Source organism: Oncorhynchus gorbuscha, linkage group LG13 (assembly GCF_021184085.1).
Source record: "Oncorhynchus gorbuscha isolate QuinsamMale2020 ecotype Even-year linkage group LG13, OgorEven_v1.0, whole genome shotgun sequence".
NCBI lineage: Eukaryota > Metazoa > Chordata > Actinopteri > Salmoniformes > Salmonidae > Oncorhynchus > Oncorhynchus gorbuscha.
Window position 1 is genome coordinate 61,927,186 of NC_060185.1, and position 21,885 is coordinate 61,949,070.

The following is a 21,885-nucleotide window of genomic DNA, read 5'->3' on the forward strand; positions in this document are numbered from 1 at the left end:
ATTTGAATGTCAGCTTGCCGGAGTAGTCTAGTGAAAGATTCTATCCTAACAATTGAATCTCTGATTCACAGACAAGCAATCCCCAGTACCTGCCTCCATCCGAGAAAAGCACATTCAAAGACGGAGCACCTTCCAGCAGCAAGTTTATGGAGGTGAAGGATGGTCAGAGTCAATCAGAGTGCAGTCCCAGTGACATGTTCATTTCGGGTGACAACACTGCTATTAATCTCAGGGACAATTAACTCAAGTCTTGCTAAATAGCGTCAGATGCTCGATTAGAGTTTATGTTACATAGTCTGTCCACAAGAGCTCACTCTGCGGTGGATGTGAGAGAGTAAACAGTCAGCATACAGGGGTAAATTAGATCAATATCACATAATTTATTAATGCACTGTACAATGCATGAGAACATTATAGGTTAATACAGAAGTTTGACCCTGAGTAGCACTCTGATAACACGGTGAGAAAAGGATTGGCCGTCACAGGAGACCTGGCATTCAAAGTGCAAACACAGCAAAGAAACAAAAATGTGCTCATAAGTATTAAATGCCAACGAATCAATTAAATTAAATATCAAACTTTCACAAGAGAGAAAAGTACTCAAAATGCAAAATACCAAACACCTTAATTAAATATCAAATCACACACTAAAGAGAATTTACTAAAAGTACAATTAGTTCAAGTTAAATATTATGATAAGTGAAATACCGCAAAATATGAAAGACCATCTTGAAAGTAATTCCTTAATTGAAAAACAAAACGTCTGTTTTTTAAATATTTTTTATCAGACGTCAGGGGAGGAATTGGAAGCTAAAATAGATCCTTCATATCATGACATATTGTACCTTTGACATTGGGGATTAAAACAAACAATAGAGTTAATACAGTTTCGTACCAGACACAGTGATAACACAATCTTTGATGAACAATCTTTAAACAGGATTAATTGCTACATGTGTCAACATCCCTTTGCCCAAACCTGACCTCAGCATGTTCACAAACACACACACACAGTAAAATGGGTCCTATACACACACTCACACTTACACCAGGTACACAAAGTAAAAGTGACACTTAGAATGTTTTTATCTCTCAGACACTTGTTTGTTTTGAATCTATGTGTTTGGAACCTGATGAGTCTGTTACACACGCTCCTGACTCTGCTGCTCCAACAGGGGTGGGAGTGGAGGAGGTAGTGGGTTGGTTATCTGACTCCTCTTTAATGTCTGTGGGGGCTCCATCCCCCTGTTCCCCTGCAGCCTCTCCATCCTCCCCCTGTTGCGTCTCCTGGTCCTGGCTAGGGGGTTTCAAGAGGAACTGGGGCAGCTCTAGGTGTTCCTTGGTCAGCAGGCCTCTCTGGTCATCCACCCGACAGGCCTGAGCTCTGGACAACAGCTCTATCATCGCTGAGAGAGAGACACAGGGGATGGGAAAAGGGGAGAAAGAAAGAATAGAGACATATAAACAGTTTGTCTCAAATTAGGGCTAAGGTGAGACTAAAATGTTATTGTTACAGCTATTAGGAAGTCTCCAGGGTTTAGTCCTAGAGATGCGCAGTAAATAAGCCATGACTCGTACCATCCATCTCTTGGTTCTTCCTGACTCTGGGCTTGGGGTTGGCTGCCTGAGGGGACACACGGACCTCTGGGCCTACTGGAGATGTAGCTTGATTCTGGAAATGTTTCAGAAGAACAGACAAACACTTGCTAAACTCTGGACACATGAGTAGGGCCAGGACATTTTCCCTACCGTGCGAACTGGCCATCACTATGCAGGACTCACCTGTGTGACTGGAGTTGAGCCACTGACCCCGGAACTGCTAACTGTAAAAACAACAATAGTCAGTTATAGGCAGGCTACTGTACATGTTATGGAGTTTGACATAAGGAAAAACCCTGACATCAGTCACTTAAAAGGCGCTTTTCCCAGAAGAAGCTACAATAACCCCCCCCCCCCTCCCCAGTCCCTTTCTCATTATCTCCTAGTCCCTCTTTCTCATGAGTAATGAGTAGGCCTCAGCGAGTGACCACATATCCAAAGTGAAGGCAGTTCTGGTCCCAGAGCAGTAGAGAGAGGAGAGGTGAGTGAACTCACAGTGACACAGCACTCAACAAGCCAAATGTACTCAGACATCTAAGGGAGAGAGAGTGAAGAGAAGAGAGAAAGAAATAAATAGTGTACGGGCAGGCGGAATAGAACGAGCCAGAGAAGGAATTGATGCCATTAGAAAAACAGAGAAGGAAATAAAACACTGTACATAGCTGACATTTCATAACCGAGTTTATATGGACTGGAAAACCAGTGAGGTTACACAACCCCAGGACTACAATGCCCTGAATCCTGTCCATTCTTATTTTCACCATGGGACGAAGAACTAGTTAACAGGTGTGTGCTAATCACTATGTATTCACCTTTGACCTCGTGGAGCTGCAGCGTCTTATTGGCTAGTTTGAACACATTGGTGCTCATGCTCAGTGGTACATCACTCCCACTCTGAAAAACAGGACATATGATCACACACAGACACTTTCTCTCTCACACACTTTCTCAATAATAAACTGGTCTTGAACATCTCTAAAACTAAGAGCATTGTATTTGGTACAAATCATTCCTTAAGTGCTAGACCTCAGCTGAATCTGGTAATGAATGTTGTGGCTGTTGAACAAGTCTAGGAAACTACATTACTTGGAGTTACCTTAGATTGTAAACTGTCATGGTCAAAACATATGGATTCAATGGTTGTAAAGATGGGGAGAGGTCTAGCCGTGATAAAGTGATGCTCTGTTTTTTTGACACCACACTCAAAAAAAGGAAGTTCTGCAGGCTCTAGTTTTGTCTAATCTTGATTATTGTTCAGTCTTGTGGTCCAATGCTGCAAGGAAATACCAGCTGCAGCTGGCCCAGAACAGAGCATTTTGCATTTTGCTCTTAATTGTAATCAGAGGGCTGATATAAATACTATGCATGCCAACTCTTGGCTAAGAGTTGAGGAGAGACTGACTGCATCACTTCGTATTTTTATAAGAAACATGGATGTGTTGAAAATCCCAAATTGTTTGCATTGTCAACTTACACACAGCTCTGACACACACACTTATCTCACCAGACATGCCACCAGGGGTCTTTTCACAGTCCCCAAATCCAGAACAAATTCAAGAAAGCAAACAGTATTATATAGAGCCCTTATTGCATGGAACTTCCTTCCATCTCATATTGCGCAAATAAACAGCCAACTTGTTGTTGTTTTTTTTAAACAGATAAAGCAACACCTCACAGCACCACGCCTCTCCCCTATTTGACCTAGATAGTTTGTGTGTATGCTACGTGTGCCTTTTGTAGGCTACGTGTGCCTTTTTTGTAAATGTATGTAGTTCTGTCCTTGAGCTGTTCTTGTCTATTGATGTTCTGTATTATGTTTCATGTTTTGTGATGACCCCAGGAAGAGAAGCTGCTGCTTTTGCAACAGTTAATGGGGATCCTAATAAAATACCAAATACCAATACATATTCACTCAGAATTTCTAGAACACACACACATCCACTCAAGACATTCTATAACACACACACACGCACAAACACACACAGTCCTCACCATGGTGACCATGGCTTCGTGTGTTCTGAGTTGGTGTTTTTGTAGTACCATAGAAAGGGCATCCAGCAGAGTCTTACTGGACTTCACTATGATGCCGAATGTCTTACCAGTGAAAACCACCTCCAACCTGAAACACACACACAGCAATATACAATACATATTCAGAAACAGTACACATATCAAATCAAATGTTATTGGCCCCATACATACATTTAGCAGAAGTTATTGCAGATGTAGCAAAATGCCTGTGTTCCTAGCTCCAGCAGGCAGTAATAACTAACAATTCACAACAATGCACACAGATCTAAAATAAAAATAATGGAATTAACAAATACATAAATATTAGGATGAGCAATGTCGGAATCCAGAGTATAAAAAGATTTACAGTACCATTCAAAAGTTTGGACACACCTACTCATTCTAGGGTTTTTCTTTATTTTTACTATTTTCTACATTGTAGAATAATCAAAACTATGAAATACCACATATGGAATCATGTAGTAACCAAAAAAGTGTTAAACCAATCAAAACACATTTTAGATTTGAGATTCTTCAAAGTAGCCAACCTTTGCCTTGATGACAGCTTTGCACACTTGGCATTTTCTCAACCAGCTTCACCTAGAATGCTTTTCCAACAGTCTTGAAGGAGTTCTCACATATGCTGAGCACTTGTTGGCTGCTTTCCTTCACTCTGCGGTCCAACTCATCCCAATCCATCTCAATTGGGTTGAGGTCGGTTGATTGTGGAGGCATTGACTGACCTTCATGTCTTAAAGTAATGATGGACTGTTGTTGCTTATTTGAGCTGTTCTTGCCAATATATGGACTTTGTCTTTTGACAAATAGACATATCTTCTATATACCGCCCCTACCTTGTCACAACACAACTGATTGGCTCAAACACATTAAGGAAAGAAATGTAAAATGTGTTTTTTTACATTGGATTAAAGCAGAGACACAGAGCTACAAAATGGTATATCATACACTGCATTTGAGGAACCATGGGAAAGTAATTCTGCTTAGAAAGTTGTAACCTCACTTTTGAGAAAATGGCCTTTGAATGTTTTACTACCTACTGGAGAGCTCTTATTTGTCTACACCCATTCAGCGTCATTCACACCCTCTTAATGTGTGTGTGGGATGAATAAGACTTTGCAGTATTTCTATAGCCCAGAAAATGTTTTGTGTTATTACAAACATCTGGAAATAACATTAGGATATCAGAGAGGCGGTAACTCACAAGCATTCAGACCATAAATACTTTCCCGAATTGGGGTCCTTTGTTTGTACCCGCCCAAGGCAATTGAACTTATCCCAGAGGCTGCTCCAAGACACCCCTGGTGGAGCGGAGGTATTCAGTTGAGTGAACTTCTAATCTGACTCAGGAGGTGTGCATACCATCCACCTCTCCTGAGTATATTACTCGCTAATAGTTTGTCCTTGGACAATAAAGTAGATGAGCTCAGGACGAGGATCTCCTTCCAGAGAGACATCAGGTACCGTAACATACTCTGTTTCATGGAATCATGGCTCTCTCAGGATATACTGTCCCCATCCAAAAAAGCCAGCTGGGTTCTCAGTACAGCGCGCATACAGGATTAATTAACTACTCATGTTGTGATTGTGACAACGTACAGGAACTCAAGTCCTTTTGTTCACCCAACCTAGAATTCCTCACAATCAAATGCCAAGAGAATTGTCTTCGGTTATAGTCATAGCCGTGTATATTCCCCCTCAAGCCGATACCAGGACGGCCCTAAAGAATCTACACTGATCTTTCTGCAAACTGGAAACTGAATATCCTAAGGCGGCATTTACTGTAGCTGGGAAATTTAACAAAGCAAATATGAGGAAAACACTACTGAAATTCTATCAACACATTGCCTGTAGTACTCGCGCATCAAAAACTCTCAACTGTTATTATTCTCCATTCCGGGTTGGCTACAAGGCCCTCCCCCACCATCCCTTTTGGCAAATCAGATCATGACTACATTCTTCTCTTCGCTTCCTATAGGCAGAAACTCAAACAGGAAGTACCCATGCTAAGGTCTATTCAACACTGGTCTGACCAATCGGAATCCATGCTTCAAGATTGTTTTGATCACGTGGACTGGGATATATTTTGGGTTGCCAATGAGAATATCATTGACATGTACACTGACACGGTGTTCATCAGGAAGTGTATAGGGAATGTTATTCCCACTGTGACTATTAACTTCTAGGATATAGGGGGCGCTTTTTAAATTTATGGATAAAAAAAACGTTCCCATTTTAAACAAGATATTTTGTCACGAAAAGATGCTCTACTATGCATATAATTGACAGCTTTGGAAAGAAAACACTCTGACGTTTCCAAAACTGCAAATATATTGTCTGTGAGTGCCACAGAACTAATGCTACAGGCAAAACCAAGATGAAACTTCAAACAGGAAGTGAGCCAGATTTTTGAGGCGCTGTGTTCCAAAGTCTCCTTATATGGCTGTGAATGCGCCAGAAAAGCCTACACTTTCTGTCATTTCCCCAAGGTGTCTGCAGCATTGTGACATTTTTGTAGGCACATAATTGGAAGATTTACCATAAGAGACTACATTTACCAGGTGTCTGCCTGGTGTCCTCCGTCGAAGTTGGTGCGTAATCTCCAGCTGCATGTATTTTCCCATGTGATTCAGAGGAGAAACAAAACTGCCACGAATGACTTATCATCGAATAGATATGTGAAAAACACCTTGAGGATTGATTCTAAACAACGTTTTCCATGTTTCTGTCGATATTATGGAGTTAATTTGGAAAAAAGTTTGGCGTTTTGATGACTGAATTTTCAGGGTTTTTTCTCAGCCAAACGTGATGAACAAAACGGAGCGATTTCTCCTACACAAATAATATTTTTGGAAAAACTGAACATTTGCTATCTACCTGAGAGTCTCCTCATTGACATCCGATGTTCTTCAAAGGTAAATGATTTTATTTGAATGTTTTTCTTGTTTTTGTGAAAATGTTGCCTGCTGAATGCTAGGCTTAATGCTATGCTAGCTATCAATACTCTTACACAAATGCTTGTTTTGCTATGGTTGAAAAGCATATTTTGAAAATCTGAGATGACAGTGTTGTTAACAAAAGGCTAAGCTTGAGAGCCAATATATTTATTTCATTTCATTTGCGATTTTCATGAATAGTTAACGTTGCGTTATGGTAATGAGCTTGAGGCTATAATTACGATCCCGGATACGGGATTGCTCGTCGCAACAGGTTAAACCTCCCCAAACCAAAAACTGTAGATTCGCTGAAAAACTGAAAGTGTGAACACGCGCATTTAACCATGGCAAGGTGACTGGGATATGGTTGAATACGTTCAGTGCAGTTATGTTATTAAACAGGAAAAACATCAGCACAGAGACAACGTGTTCAATGTCTCAGACACGAGACATATGTGGCAGGGACTCGAGATGGATTACAAAGTGAAAACCAGCCATGTCGCGGACACCAATGTCTTGCTCCCGGACAAGATAAACACCTTCCTCGCCCACTTTGAGGATAACACGGTGTCACCGACGTGGGCCGCTCCCGGGGATTGTGGGCTCTCGTTCTCCGTGGCCGATGTGAATAATAATTATGCATGTTTTAACCATCGCAAGGCTCCTGGCCCAGACGGCATCCCTAGCCGCATTCTCAGAGCATGTGCAGACGAAATGGCTGGAGTGTTTACGGATATATTAAATCTCTCCCCTATCCCAGTCTTCTGTTCCCACTTGCTTCAAGATATCCACCATTGTTCCTGTACCCAAGAAAGCAAAGGTAACTGAACTAAGTGGCTATCGCCTCGTAGCACTCACTTCTGTCATCATGAAGTTCTTTGAGAGGCTAGTTAGGGATCATATCACCTCCACCTTACCCGACACCTTAGATCCACTTCAGTTTGCATACCACCCTAATAGATCCACAGACGATGCAATCGTCATCGGACTGCACACTACCCTATCCCATCTGGACAAGAGGAATACCTATGTAAGAATGTTGTTCATTGACTACAGCTCAGCCTTTAACACCATAGTACCCTCCAAGCTCATCATTAAGCTCAGGGCCCTGGGTCTGAACCCTGCCCTATGCAACTGGGTCCTGGACTTCCTGACAGAGCACCCCCAATGCTGATTCTCAACACAGGGGCCCTACAAGGGTGTGTGCTCAGCCCCCTCCTGTACTCGATGTTCACCCATGAATGCGTGGCCGCGCACGCCTTTGCCCCTAAGACCCTCACAAACTTTATAGACAATCCTGTCGGGCTGTATCATTTACATTTAAGTCATTTAGCAGACGCTCTTATCCAGAGCGACTTACAAATTGGTGCATTCACCTTATGACATCCAGTGGAACAACCACTTTACAATAGTGCATCTAAATATTTTAAGGGGGGGGGGGGTGAGAAGGATTACTTTATCCAATCCTAGGTATTCCTTAAAGAGGTGGGGTTTCAAGTGTCTCCGGAAGGTGGTGATTGACTCCGCTGTCCTGGCGTCGTGAGGGAGTTTGTTCCACCATTGGGGAGCCAGAGCAGCGAACAGTTTTGACTGAGCTGAGCGGGAACTGTACTTCCTCAGTGGTAGGGAGGCGAGCAGGCCAGAGGTGGATGAACGCAGTGCCCTTATTTGGGTGTAGGGCCTGATCAGAGCCTGGAGGTACTGAGGTGCCGTTCCCCTCACAGCTCCGTAGGCAAGCACCATGGTCTTGTAGCGGATGCGAGCTTCAACTGGAAGCCAGTGGAGAGAGCGGAGGAGCGGGGTGACGTGAGAGAACTTGGGAAGGTTGAACACTAGACGGGCTGCGGCGTTCTGGATGAGTTGTAGGGGTTTAATGGCACAGGCAGGGAGCCCAGCCAACAGCGAGTTGCAGTAATCCAGACGGGAGATGACAAGTGCCTGGATTAGGACCTGCGCCGCTTCCTGTGTGAGGCAGGGTCGTACTCTGCGGATGTTGTAGAGCATGAACCTACAGGAACGGGCCACCGCCTTGATGTTAGTTGAGAACGACAGTTTGTTGTCCAGGATCACGCCAAGGTTCTTAGCGCTCTGGGAGGAGGACACAATGGAGTTGTCAACCGTGATGGCGAGATCATGGAACGGGCAGTCCTTCCCCGGGAGGAAGAGCAGCTCCGTCTTGCCGAAGTTCAGCTTGAGGTGGTGATCCGTCATCCACACTGATATGTCTGCCAGACATGCAGAGATGCGATTCGCCACCTGGTCATCAGAAGGGGGAAAGGAGAAGATTAATTGTGTGTCGTCTGCATAGCAATGATAGGAGAGACCATGTGAGGTTATGACAGAGCCAAGTGACTTGGTGTATAGCGAGAATAGGAGAGGGCCTAGAACAGAGCCCTGGGGGACACCAGTGGTGAGAGCGCGTGGTGAGGAGACAGATTCTCGCCACGCCACCTGGTAGGAGCGACCTGTCAGGTAGGACGCAATCCAAGCGTGGGCCGCGCCGGAGATGCCCAACTCGGAGAGGGTGGAGAGGAGGATCTGATGGTTCACAGTATCGAAGGCAGCCGATAGGTCTAGAAGGATGAGAGCAGAGGAGAGAGAGTTAGCTTTAGCGGTGCGGAGCGCCTCCGTGATACAGAGAAGAGCAGTCTCAGTTGAATGACTAGTCTTGAAACCTGACTGATTTGGATCAAGAAGGTCATTCTGAGAGAGATAGCGGGAGAGCTGACCAAGGACGGCACGTTCAAGAGTTTTGGAGAGAAAAGAAAGAAGGGATACTGGTCTGTAGTTGTTGACATCGGAGGGATCGAGTGTAGGTTTTTTCAGAAGGGGTGCAACTCTCGCTCTCTTGAAGACGGAAGGGACGTAGCCAGCGGTCAGGGATAAGTTGATGAGCGAGGTGAGGTAAGGGAGAAGGTCTCCGGAAATGGTCTGGAGAAGAGAGGAGGGGATAGGGTCGAGCGGGCAGGTTGTTGGGCGGCCGGCCGTCACAAGACGCGAGATTTCATCTGGAGAGAGAGGGGAGGGGTATCAACGCTTGGTGCGGCAAATGCACCGCCTGGTATGGAAACTGCACTGCCTGCAACCGCAGGGCACTCCAGAGGGTGGTGCGGTCTGCCCAACGCATCACAGAGGGCTCACTGCCTGCCCTCCATGACACCTACAGCCGCAAAATGTCACAGGAAGGTCTAAAAGATAATCAAGGACATCAACCACCCAAGCCAGGGTCTGTTCACCCCGTTATCATTCAGAAGGTGAGGTCAGTACAGGTGCATCAAAGCTTGGACAAAGGCCATCAGACTGTTAAATAGCCATCAATAGCCAGCCTTCACCCAGTACCGTGCCCTGAACTTAGTCAATGTCACTAGCCGGCTACCACCCGGTTACTCAATCCTGCACCTTAGAGGCTGCTGCCTTTGTACATAGACATGGAATCACTGGTTACTTTAATAATGCAACACTGGTCACTTTAATAATGTTCACATACTTTTTACCCACTTCATATGTATAGACTGTATTCTAGTCAATGCCATCCTATTAAACTATTGCTGTACATATGTACTATTCTATCCTGTGTATTCTACAGATATACTAAATACTCTATCCACATACTGTCCATAATGTCTGTACATCCCATCATATACAGTACCAGTCAAAAATGTGGACACCTACTCATTCCCTCAATCAGCTTCGTGAGGTAGTCACCTGGAATGCATTCCAATTAACAGGTGTGCCTTGTTAAAAGTTCATTTGTGACTGATCTCAGGAAACTAGGTGTATGTTGTGGGTCACTACTTCACAGGAGAGCCATTTGAACATAAATCAAAATGAAGTTTTTGGCATAAATCCCTTGTGGAACATGTGAAGTTTCATGTGCCTTAATAACAGACTTTTATGCCATCTGTAAATATGAATAAAATTGTTAAATTACAAGCCCAGTTTGTTTTGCCACAGGAAAAATTAGCAACCTTCCCGCTAGCCATGATTGGCTGAGATAATGAGTGGGCAGGATATGCCGAGATGAGTTTGAATTGGTCTGCCATAAAGCATGCTTCTGTCTATTTGAGCTGGTCAGTATGTGTAGGTAATCCTGCACTTAAAAAACTGTATCCCGTAGTAGAACTGCATAAGTGTTGCTCTCCACTTTCTGGAGGACCAAGATTTGAAATCAGTGGAATTAGAGTATGATAGCTAAGGTGATAGAGAAAACACATGTCTCTGGATTACATCTACAAACTAATGGCAACCATGGCATCAGTGACAGGGAGAGGCGTCCATCCATGATGTACACGGATAAGATAGTCTATCTAGCTACATTTTCAGATATTACACTTTCAAATTTTGGCAGAAAGTAATTTTCATTTCAAGTAAAGTCTACTGTTAGCTGGCTAGCTAGCTAGCTAGCTAACATTATTTTCCTGGCTCGCTAGCTAATGTTACATGTATGGTCTTATTATTCGTATCTCAGAGCCATTTGCTTTGCTAGTTATAGGCTAATGTTTGTTAGCTAACATTGAATCTGGTTGGTTAGCTCCCTGAAGTTGTTTTCATTTCAAGTTAAAGTGTACTGTTAGATAGTTAGCTAACATTAGCTGGCTGGCTCGCTAGCTAACATTACATTTTCTTTGCTAGTTCATAGCCTAATGTTAGCTAGCTAACATTGAACCTGGTTGGTTAGCTACCTGCAGATTCATGAAGGGTAGTAACGTCATGAGTTGGGATTTTGGTTAATTGTATACCTAGCTAGCTAGCTACATGTCTTAACAAAAGACTCCATTATGCAAGTAACCATTTCAATAGAATGTCACTGTGACAACTGTGGATAGACATAGCTGGTAAATTCACTCAGGCTATCCACTCTCGTCTGAGTGTGCCAGGCCGCAGAATAACTGATGAATTTATGAACGCTCAACACCCATTGAATATGGCCGGTGTCAGTAAAGATTGGCAAAAAAAGCATAAATTGTTGCCAGAAGCGCATTTGCAGTCACCAATGTTCTGGATAACATAAAAACTGTCTAACCAGCTCTGCTAGGGCAAGTAAAATGGTCAGTGAGTAGTTCTCTCATTTGTGTCTGAAAGAAGCTAGCAAGCTAGCCAATGTTAGCCAGTTAGCTTGGGTGCTTGATTGTTGTTAGGACAGAGCGCTAAGAACAACCATTAAAGAGATGGGTGGTGCTAAAGCCCTTTTTGGGCTCGGTGGGCCACTAGTGACCCACCTCGCCAACATCCTGTGAAATTGCAGTGCGCGAAATTCACAATACATAAATCGTAACATTAAACATTCATGGAAATATAAGTGTCATACATCGTTTAAAAGCTTAACTTCTTGTTAATCCAGCTGCTTTGTCAGATTTCAAAAAGGCTTCATGGCGAAAGTATACTATACAATGATCTGAGGACAGCGCCACGCATACAAAATCATTCAAAACATTTTCGAAACCAGCAGAGGCGTCACAAAAGTAAGAAATAGTGATAAAATAAATCACTTACCTTTGAAGATCTTCCTCTGTTTGCAATCCCAAGGGTCCCAGCTACACAACAAATGGTCATTTTGTTCGATAAAGTCCTTCTTTATAACCCCAAAAAGTTTAGTTGGCGCGTTTGATTCAGTAATCCAACCGTTCCAGTCGTTCAACATACAGACGAAGCAATCCCAAAAATTACCAATAAACTTTGTCCAAACAAGTCAAACAATGTTTCTAATCAATCCTCAGCTACACTAATATGTCAATAAACAATCAAATGTAAGACGGAGAATAATATGTTCAATACCGGAGATAAATAACGAAGTGGGCACCCTCATCCACGCACACCACAATACTACAGTCCAAATGAGAGCCACCTTGAAAAACTACAATTTCTAGCTCATTTTTTCAAAAACAAGCCTGAAACCCTTTCTAAAGACTGTTGACATATAGTGGAAGCCATAGGAACTGCAATCTGGGAGGATTTCCTTTGAATTTCCCATAGACAAGCATTTTCAATGGGTGGTGACCTAAAAAATATATATATTTGATGGATTCTCCTCGGGTTTTCACCGACCATATCAGCTCTGTTATGCTCACAGACAATGTTTTAGAAACTTCAGAGTGTTTTCTATCCAATAATACCAATTATACTGTATGTATATCCTAGCTTCTGGGCCTGAGTAACAGGAAGTTTACTTTGGGCACGTCAGTCATCTGAACTTCCGAAAACTAACTCCTAGCCCTAAGAAGTTTTAACACATAAACCCACAAATACATTGATGATGAGTGAGACAGGAAGAGACCCACTGACTTACGTAAACGTTACCCTCAGCTCCAGGGAGACCTGCTGGTCTCTCAATACGGAACAGTCCTGCTCCAGAGATAGTGGCTGCTGTAGGGAGAACATATACACAAACAATAGATACCGTCACTATAGAAAAGAACATTATAAACAAAAAACTCTCGCCCCAGAGCTCAGTCCCTGAACGGGGTGATAAAGTGAGACTTGAGCTGAGGGTGCGGGCCTGGGCTCACCCTGTTTTTGCTGTGGAGATAGATGAGGATGTCTTTAATGGGGAAACCTCTCTTCTCACAGAGGCCTGACAGCATTTCTCTTAGGGGGAGACCGGGCCGTGTAGGAGCCAGGGAGGCACTGCCGTCAGGCAGGTAGACACAGCAGTAACCCCCCTCCACACTACCACCACCTCCATCACCCTGCCCCTGGTCTGAGGGACGGGGACTGGAGCGACCGTTCTGGATCAGAGAGGGAGGGAGAGAAGGTAGAGAGAGTGGGAGTGGGGGAAAGCGAAAGAGGGAGAGAGGGAAGAAGAGAGAGATGGGAGCAGGAGGAGAGAGGAGAGGAAGAAAGGGAGGGAATGATTACACTTAATCATTGAAGTCTATATTTTTCTACATACAACGTATGTTCTCTCACCCTATTCTCCTCCCACAACCCAGATGACAGTCAAGCCCAGTATGATGCATTTATCAGCGTTATCAGAAAGCACAGGATGTATTTTTACTGCTACGAAGACGATACGCATCTTTACATTTCTGTGTCACGAGGATTTTAGGTCCACGGAAAAATTATTAGGCTGTATTAGTGATTAAAATACTTGGATGGCTCACAACTTTCTCCTACTAAATCAAAACAAGACTGAGGCACTTATTGTTGAAGCCAAAACACAGAGAGAGAATCCGGCCTCTGAGATACCCAAAGTATCTGATGATAAGCTGTAGACCACACTATCTACTCTACCTAGAGAGTTTTCATCTGTATTTTTTGTAGCTGTCTACATACCCCCACAGGCCGATGCTGGCACTAAAACCACAGTCAATGAGCTGTATTCCGCCATAAGCAAACAGGAAAACGCTCATCCAGAGGCGGCGCTCCTAGTGGCCGATGACTTTAATGCAGGGCAACTTGATTGACAAATTTCTATCAGCATGTTAAATGTGCAACCAAAGGGGAAAAACTCTAAACCACTATAACTCCACACACATAGATGTGTACAAAGATGTGTTCCTCACCTTCCATTTGGCAAATCTGACCATAATTCTATCCTCCTGATTCCTGCTTACAAGCTCAAATTAAAGCAGGAAGCACCAGTGACTCGGTCAGTAAAAAAGTGGTCAAATGAAGCAGATATTAAGTTACAGGACTGTTTTGTTAGCACAGACGAATATGTTCCGGGACCAACTGTACCAAGTGTCTTCACTGACATTTTCAACCACCCCCTGTCTGAGTCTGTAATACCAACATGTTTTATGCAGACCACCATAGTGCCTGTGCCCAAGAAAACTAAGGTAACCTGCCTAAATCACTACCGACCCGTAGCACTCACGTCTGTAGCCATGAAGTGCTTTGAAAGGCTAGTCATGGCTCACATCAATACCATTATTCCAGAAACCCTAGACCCACTTCAACTTGCACACCGCCCTTACAGATCCACACATGATGCAATCTCTATTGAACTCCACACTATTCTATCTCACATGGACAAAAGGAATACATGTGTGAGAATGCTATTCATTGAATACAGCTCAGCTAAGCTAAGGACCCTGGGACTTAACACCTCCCTCTGCAACTGGATCCTGGACTTCCTGACAGGCAGCCCCCAGGTGGTAAGGTTATGTAACAACACATCCGCCACACTCAGTCCCCTCCTGTACTCCCTGTTCACTCATGACTGCATGGCCAGGCACGACTCCAACACCATCATTAAGTTTGCCAATGACACAACTGTGGTAGGCCTGATCACCGACAACGACGAGACAGTTTATAGGGAGGAGGTCAGAGACCTGGCCCTGTGGTGCCAGGACAACAACCGCTCCCTCAACATGATCAAGACAAAGGAAATGATTGTGGACTACAGGAAAAGGAGGACCGAGCATGCCCACCTTCTCATCGATGGGGCTGTATTGGAGCAGGTTGAGAGCTTCAAGTTCCTTGGTGTCCACATCACCAACATACTAACACGGTCCAAACACACCATGACAGTCGTGAAGAGGCCATGACAAAACCTATTCCCCCTCAGGAGACTGAAGAGATTTGTCATTGGTCCTCAGATCCTCAAAAGGTTCGACAGCTGCACCATCAAGAAAATCCAGACTGGTTGCATCACTGCCTGATATGGCAACTGCTCAGCCTCCGACCGCAAGGCACAATAGAGGGTAGTGCGTACAGCCCAGTACATCACTGGGGCCAAGCTTCCTGCCATCCAGGACCTCTATACCAGGTAGTGTCAAAGGAGGGCCCTAAAATGTGTCAAAGACTCCAGCCACCCTAGTCATAGACTATTCTCTCTGCTACCGCATGGCAAGCGGTACCGGAGCACCAAGTCTAGGTCCAAGAGGCTTCTAAACAGCTTCTACCCCAAGCCATAAGACTCTTGAACATCTAATCAAATGGCTACCCAGACTATTTGCATTGCCCACCCCCCCCACCCCCACCCCCTCTTTTACTCCGCTGCTATTCTCTGTTATTATCTATGCATAGTCACTTTAATAGCTCTACCTACCCATATTACCTCAATATACCTACCCATATACCTACCCATATTACCTCAATTATCTTGACTAACCGGTGCCCCCTCACATTGACTCGGTACCTCCTGTGTAGCCCCTGTATTATAGACTCGCTATTGTTATTTTACTGCTGCTCTTTCACAAATTTTTCCTTTTATTTCTTATTCTTATTCAATTTTTTTTTAAACTGCATTGTTGGTTAGGGGCTTGTAGGTTGAGACTGTAACCTCATATAAATATCTTGGCATTTTAATGACGGCCTCTCTTTTAAATTGCATGTTCAACAACTTACAAAAAAATTGAAGCTGAAGTTTAGATTTTATTTTAGGAATAAGACCTGTTTTTCTTTTGCAGCCAGGAGGCTAGTATCAGCTACATTTATGCCTTTACTAGACTATGTTGATATTTTATATACGAATGCTTCCGCTCAGTGTTTGAGACAAAACTGTGGACACATTTATAAGAAATATTAAAACACACCTTTTTAGCTTTTTAGTTGTTCAGTTTTTATTGTTATTCTTTTGTTTTTATCCAATTGTGTTTGTTCTGCAGTAAATATTTCCTTTTCTATTTCCATTGTTGCACTTTACCTCTATCTGCCTGTAGAAGGAGCCCAACTCCACACTGCTGTTGGACATCTGAGACTCCGAACGAGACACATTCACCATGGGGTACGACACCTCTACTGAGAAGGGAGGGGAGGAGAGAGAAAGGGAGGGAGAAAGGATGAGGCACAAACAGACACATTTGTGGAGTGGTAAAAATTGACCAGAGAATAGATATTATAGATGAGCAGAAGCCTACCTCCCCATGATCCCCTCTTCTCCCGTTGCTTGTTCTTCTTCTGCTGAACACAGGTTACAAGCTATTACTCATACCCATGCAATGGATTACATCAGAGAAACTGGATATAATGACGAGATGCTTTTGTCTCCACCCTAACAATGGGATTAATTTTCCACAGAGCGGAACGGCGGGCTAATAGAATCATTTCAACATTTTTCAACAATGATCAAAACATTGCTTCCATAGTTATTGTTAAAACACATCCATCCATCCATCCCACCTTCTTGCTGTCGTTGAGGGAGGGGCTGGCAGTGGCCATGTTCTCCCATGACCCTGTGCTGGTGGGCTCAGGGGGGATTCTGGGTAGTGGCGTGCCCTCCACGCTGGCCAGGGTACATTTCTGGTAGAGAGGGGAGCGGACAAAGCGCCTGTAGCTGTCCATCTTCATCAGCCTAAAGATCTGACACAGGGGAGGGACGGGGACAAACAGACATGGCGACACACCAGTTCAGGTCATGGCACTGCATACACCACACTTCTACACTTTTGTTGGTAATACGTTTGAGTTGCTCTACTTTCTTGCTTTAACAGATACATTTCACCACTGCTCTTTCACTGTATATGTCCATTAATATGATATTAATATAAAATATGTGCAAATATAAGCATTTCTGCATCTCTCTGGAAGAAACAGGCCATCTAAATTTCCTGGTTGTAATCAAATCACAATATCCGGAATTTGTAGGGATTTCAGGATGAAGTACAACCCCGGGCGAGGTGGATCCAGTTGAGAACTGCGTATAACTATTTTTTCTTTTTGTGTCAACAACAACTGTAAATGTTTAGTCATGGTGCGGTGCTCAGTACCTAGATGTGCAAACTAGAAGAAAGCACAGGCTGCTGGGGTAACATTTCAACGGTTACCTAACAGAGATATTCCTCGGAGCCAACAGTGCCTGGCGGCAATAAAGAATGCTGCCTATGATGTGAATACTCCTGTGGAGAAATATCCAAATGTCTGCGGTTGTCGCCAGCACTTTCAGCCAGACGATTTAGAAACGGACCTGAAGTCTCAATTTAGGGGGGTTGCCAGGTTGTCGAAACAACATGACAAGATGAGCAAATAAATATACTGGAGCTAGCCATAAACTTGGTCCGTGTCTTGTTGTCATAGTTGGTATGTTTATAAGTAGGCTACAAATTATTCTGTAGTTTTTCTCTCTGTATTCTGCAGGCTTAGTTGATTGCTTATGCAAAGAATGAGGTCTAAACTGGAGAAAAGCAATTGGATATCACGAAATTTGTGAGAAAAAGGGTGCAAAATACAACAACAAAATTCAAACCCTTATAGTCAGTTTGTTGGCACGAGGGAGAGGGGCTGTTAGTTATCCTATTCACTATTATTGGCAGTGCTTGTCTACTCAACAGCACACACAACAGTTGAATTAGCGAAGTTTGCTAGGGATTGGGAAAAACTGTGACACCACTCTGAACCCCAAGGACTGGAGTTGCCCATCCCTTCTTTAAATGTCCATCAAACAGAGAACTGAATTCCAAGTGTCAATTTCAATTTAATTTGAAATTCCAATAAAATGATTGAATTTACTCATAAATTGGAAAATAACGTTGATCTAAATTCAAATTTAAAAAATCTTCAAGTTATGGAATTGAAATTGAATTAGACTCTTTGGACTTTTGATTTGTAATTGTAAAAACATGTCATATTTGGAATTGAATTGAAATAGAATTCAATATTTTTACATTTCCCAGTTAATTAGATGAATGCACATAGTATAACAAATTGACTGTAAGTGTCATGTTTACCCCCACTACCCCTCTCTGACGCTCGACGTCGCCAGTTGTCTCGTGATTACGCACACCTGCCACCATCATTACGCGCACCAGCACCCAATTATACACAACCGGACTCCATCACCTTCCTGATTACCTCCCCTATATCTGTCTCTCCCGTTGGTTCCTTCCTTAGGCGTTATTGACTCTGTTTCTGTTACATGTCTGTACGCTTTTCCTGTTTCTTGTTTTGTACTATGTTCCCATGCCTCAGCCAGCTCGCCATGGTTCCTGTGCCTTAGCCGGCTCGTCAGGCTCCCGCGCCTCAGCCGGTTCTAAAGGTTCCCACGCCTCAGCTGACTCTACGGGTTCCCGCGCCTCAGCAGAAGCGTCGGTCGTCGGGACCGTCCCTCTGGTCGGCGTCTCCCTGCGGCTGGAGCCACGCGTCAGGGAGGGGATACAGTCACATTTACACCCGCTCCCTCTCACCACAGCACTCGGCGTTGCCAGCTGCGCCTCATGACACTCACCAGGACTACATTTCCATCCATGTGTGTACGCTTTTCGTGTTTCTTGTGTTGTACTATGTTCTTTTTATTATTACATTTGCACTCCATGTACTTGCTTCCTGACTCCCAGCATACACGTTACAGTCGGATTTGGTTTTAATCATGTCAACCTGTATTTCCATATTTTCAGCATAGCTAGGCTGTCTGAACAGTGACACGAACAGCCTGAAAGCCTTAGCGAATTGAATTTGAATTTGTGTAATTGTTAGGCATAATATTGAGTTTGAAATGGAATTCTTGGAATTCACCTAACATTGAAATTCAGAGGAATTGAATTATCTTTGAATTCAATGTCTGGAATTGTAATTGAATGAAATGGAATTTACAGGGAGAGGTATTATGAGGCCTTGTGTAGCTGGTCTGTGTGAGATGTGTGTGTGTGTGTGTATGCCACCGCCAGGTGACAGTAGAGCAGACCTGTGTCTGGGCCTTGTTGAACATTTCAACTTCAGGTTTCTGCAGGTCCTCCTCCTCCACGCGAGCTGTGTCATCAATGTTCACAGAGTAGGTAGCATGGTCAGACAGGTACGTCTGGAAGATGGAGCGAGCCTCCTCAGCCAACTACAGGACCAGAATCAAACACAGTCATCAGACCACCTGTAACCTCAGCTCTGTTGTCTCATAGCACCTACATAATAGTCAACATGGAAAATGTAACACCACAAATACAGTCAAACACATAGCTAGGATTCATGAAAGAGAAGACAGAGAAATCCCACAATACCTCTTTCATCCTACTGGGAGGAATCTTCCGGAACTTCTCACAGGCCTGATAAAACAGGATGTTCTCCGCACTCACCTCTGACCTCAGGAAGGCCTTGCATGACACAACAAAGAGCATAACTGATAAACAGATTACCTACAATACAGCTCCCATCAGACCTGATCAGGAGTGTGTGTGTGTGTGTGCGTGTGTTTTTGTTTGTGTATGCATCTATGGCTCACTGTGAAGTAGCGTATTCCCATGGGATCTTCCAACAGCTTCTCAAAGCACACGGCCCAGCTGACGACACCGCTGGCCTGGGCATCTCCCCCCTGGACCCCTGGTAGACTTGTACGACTGCCCCCACAGCCACGACCAGACATGTTCAGCTCTGAAACATCACACACACGTTAACAATTAACACCCCATGTACACACCCTAAAGCCTCAAAGTATCAGACTAGCTTTACTGCTCACACAGACATGTTCAGCTCTGAGAAATAGTCTTCAGACACACATGTGCGAGAGAGCGAGCGAACACACACCATCAATTACTTACCTCCGTCTGACACTGCCTGGCTCTGCAGAGACAAGTAAGGGGAATGTGTGTCAGTCTCAATTAAGTACAATATAACATGATGCATACCATACAGATCACAGTTACACAGACATTCAAATACATTCAAATCTAAAGTTAGAAACAAACATAAGTGGACACCAACTTTATGGAACAGGAATACAGACCAACTTTACAGACCAGAATACCACACAAAACATGAAAAATCATAAAAACACTCAACCAGATCTCTCAGGCAGTGAGTGAATGAAGGATGGTCTCAAAAACACAACAACACAGCATCAGGAAGTGGAGAGGAAAGAGAACAGCTGCATGGCTTTGTTGTTCTGACATTTCCCCTCTCTGGTAAAGCACTCAAGCAGGCAAGGCCCAAGCTCACACAGGAAGAGGGTGTCACTCTACTGCTCTCGTTCTCTCTCTCTCTCTCATTCAGCTTTCAGGACAGAAAATGTTGTTTCTTCAGCTCTAGTTAATCTTATTCTTCCCCTCTGTGGTGAGAGTAATAATATGCAAACACAAAGACAGGCAGACACGCACACATATTCTTGTTCTTAGAGCACACATGAGACAGACCCAAAGAGAGCCTATGTCCTCACGCATACAGTGCATGCTAACAGTGCATGGCAACATATGCGTGTATTCATTTGAACATCGGGGACTCCACTCACACAACAGGAGACACCTTGGGAATCCAGTCACCATGACAACCATGGGGAGAAGGGCCAGAACTTGTACTCCATCCGTGGTTCATTCCTCGTATCCACACTGTCTCACTTTAAATCTTTCTCAACCATCCTCCTCTGAGGGTATGAGGGCACATCACCCAACACACACTGTGATATGACTCAATGCACCACATACAAGACATGACATCAACACATGATACTACTGACTAGTGACAGGATGTAGCAACTTACCAAGGGATGGTGGAGGGGATCTGTAGGCCCATACTGAGAACATCTGGAGACTTCTATCTCCCTCACCAACTTTAAACATCTGCTGTCTGAGCAGCTAACCGATCGCTGCAAGCTGTACATAGTCCATCGGTAAATAGCCCACCCAATTTACCTACCTCATCCCCATACTGTTTTTATTTATTTACTTTTCTGCTCTTTTGCATACCAGTATCTCTACCTGCACATGACCATCTGATAATTTATCACTCCAGTGTTAATCTGCAAAATTGTAATTATTCGCCTACCCCCCCATGCCTTTTGCACACAATGTATATAGACTCTTTTTTTCTCTTTTTTCTACTGTGTTATTGACTTGTTTATTGTTTACTCCATGTGTAACTCTGTGTTGTCTATTCACACTGCTATGCTTTATCTTGGCCAGGTCGCAGTTGTAAATAAGAACTTGTTCTCAACTAGCCTACCTGGTTAAATAAAGGTAAAATTTAAAAAACTCACCGGCCACATTGTGTACACGAGTGTTGCACGTTAAATTTACACATATATTTTATTCACATGTCTCGTAATGTTGCACCTCACTGAATTCAACCCAAATCTACAGAGAAACCGATAACTTACCATGTGACCAACACCAGGAACACCCAGAGTCTTCATATTCTTTGGCATGGCCGAAGCACCGGTGGGAATGCGAAACGATGCTCACACACTGGGGGGGTCACAGCAAAGTGATCCGCCCTGCACTGACACACACACTTGGGTCCTCCTCATTTAGGACTTCCTGCCTGAAAGGGAAGTGTCGCTGTGGCAACAGGCCACAAAAGGGGAAGTGTGGTTACAGTGATCACACTGCTCTTGTGTTGCCTCTTGAGAAATTCTCTGATGTGGATGGTTGGGTTGTGTGTTTCTGCCCTACTGTACTTCTTGCACAGACTAGGCACAGACTAGGCACAGACAAGGCACAGACAAGGCAGTGCAGGCTGTAAG

The 21,885-nt window shown here is 43.8% G+C and overlaps 1 pseudogene; it reads right to left on the reverse strand.

The window, feature by feature from the left end:
- Positions 1-1,086: 1,086 nt before the first annotated feature.
- Positions 1,087-21,628, reverse strand: LOC123993256 (annotated as a pseudogene).
- Between the last annotated feature and the right edge of the window lie 257 nt (positions 21,629-21,885).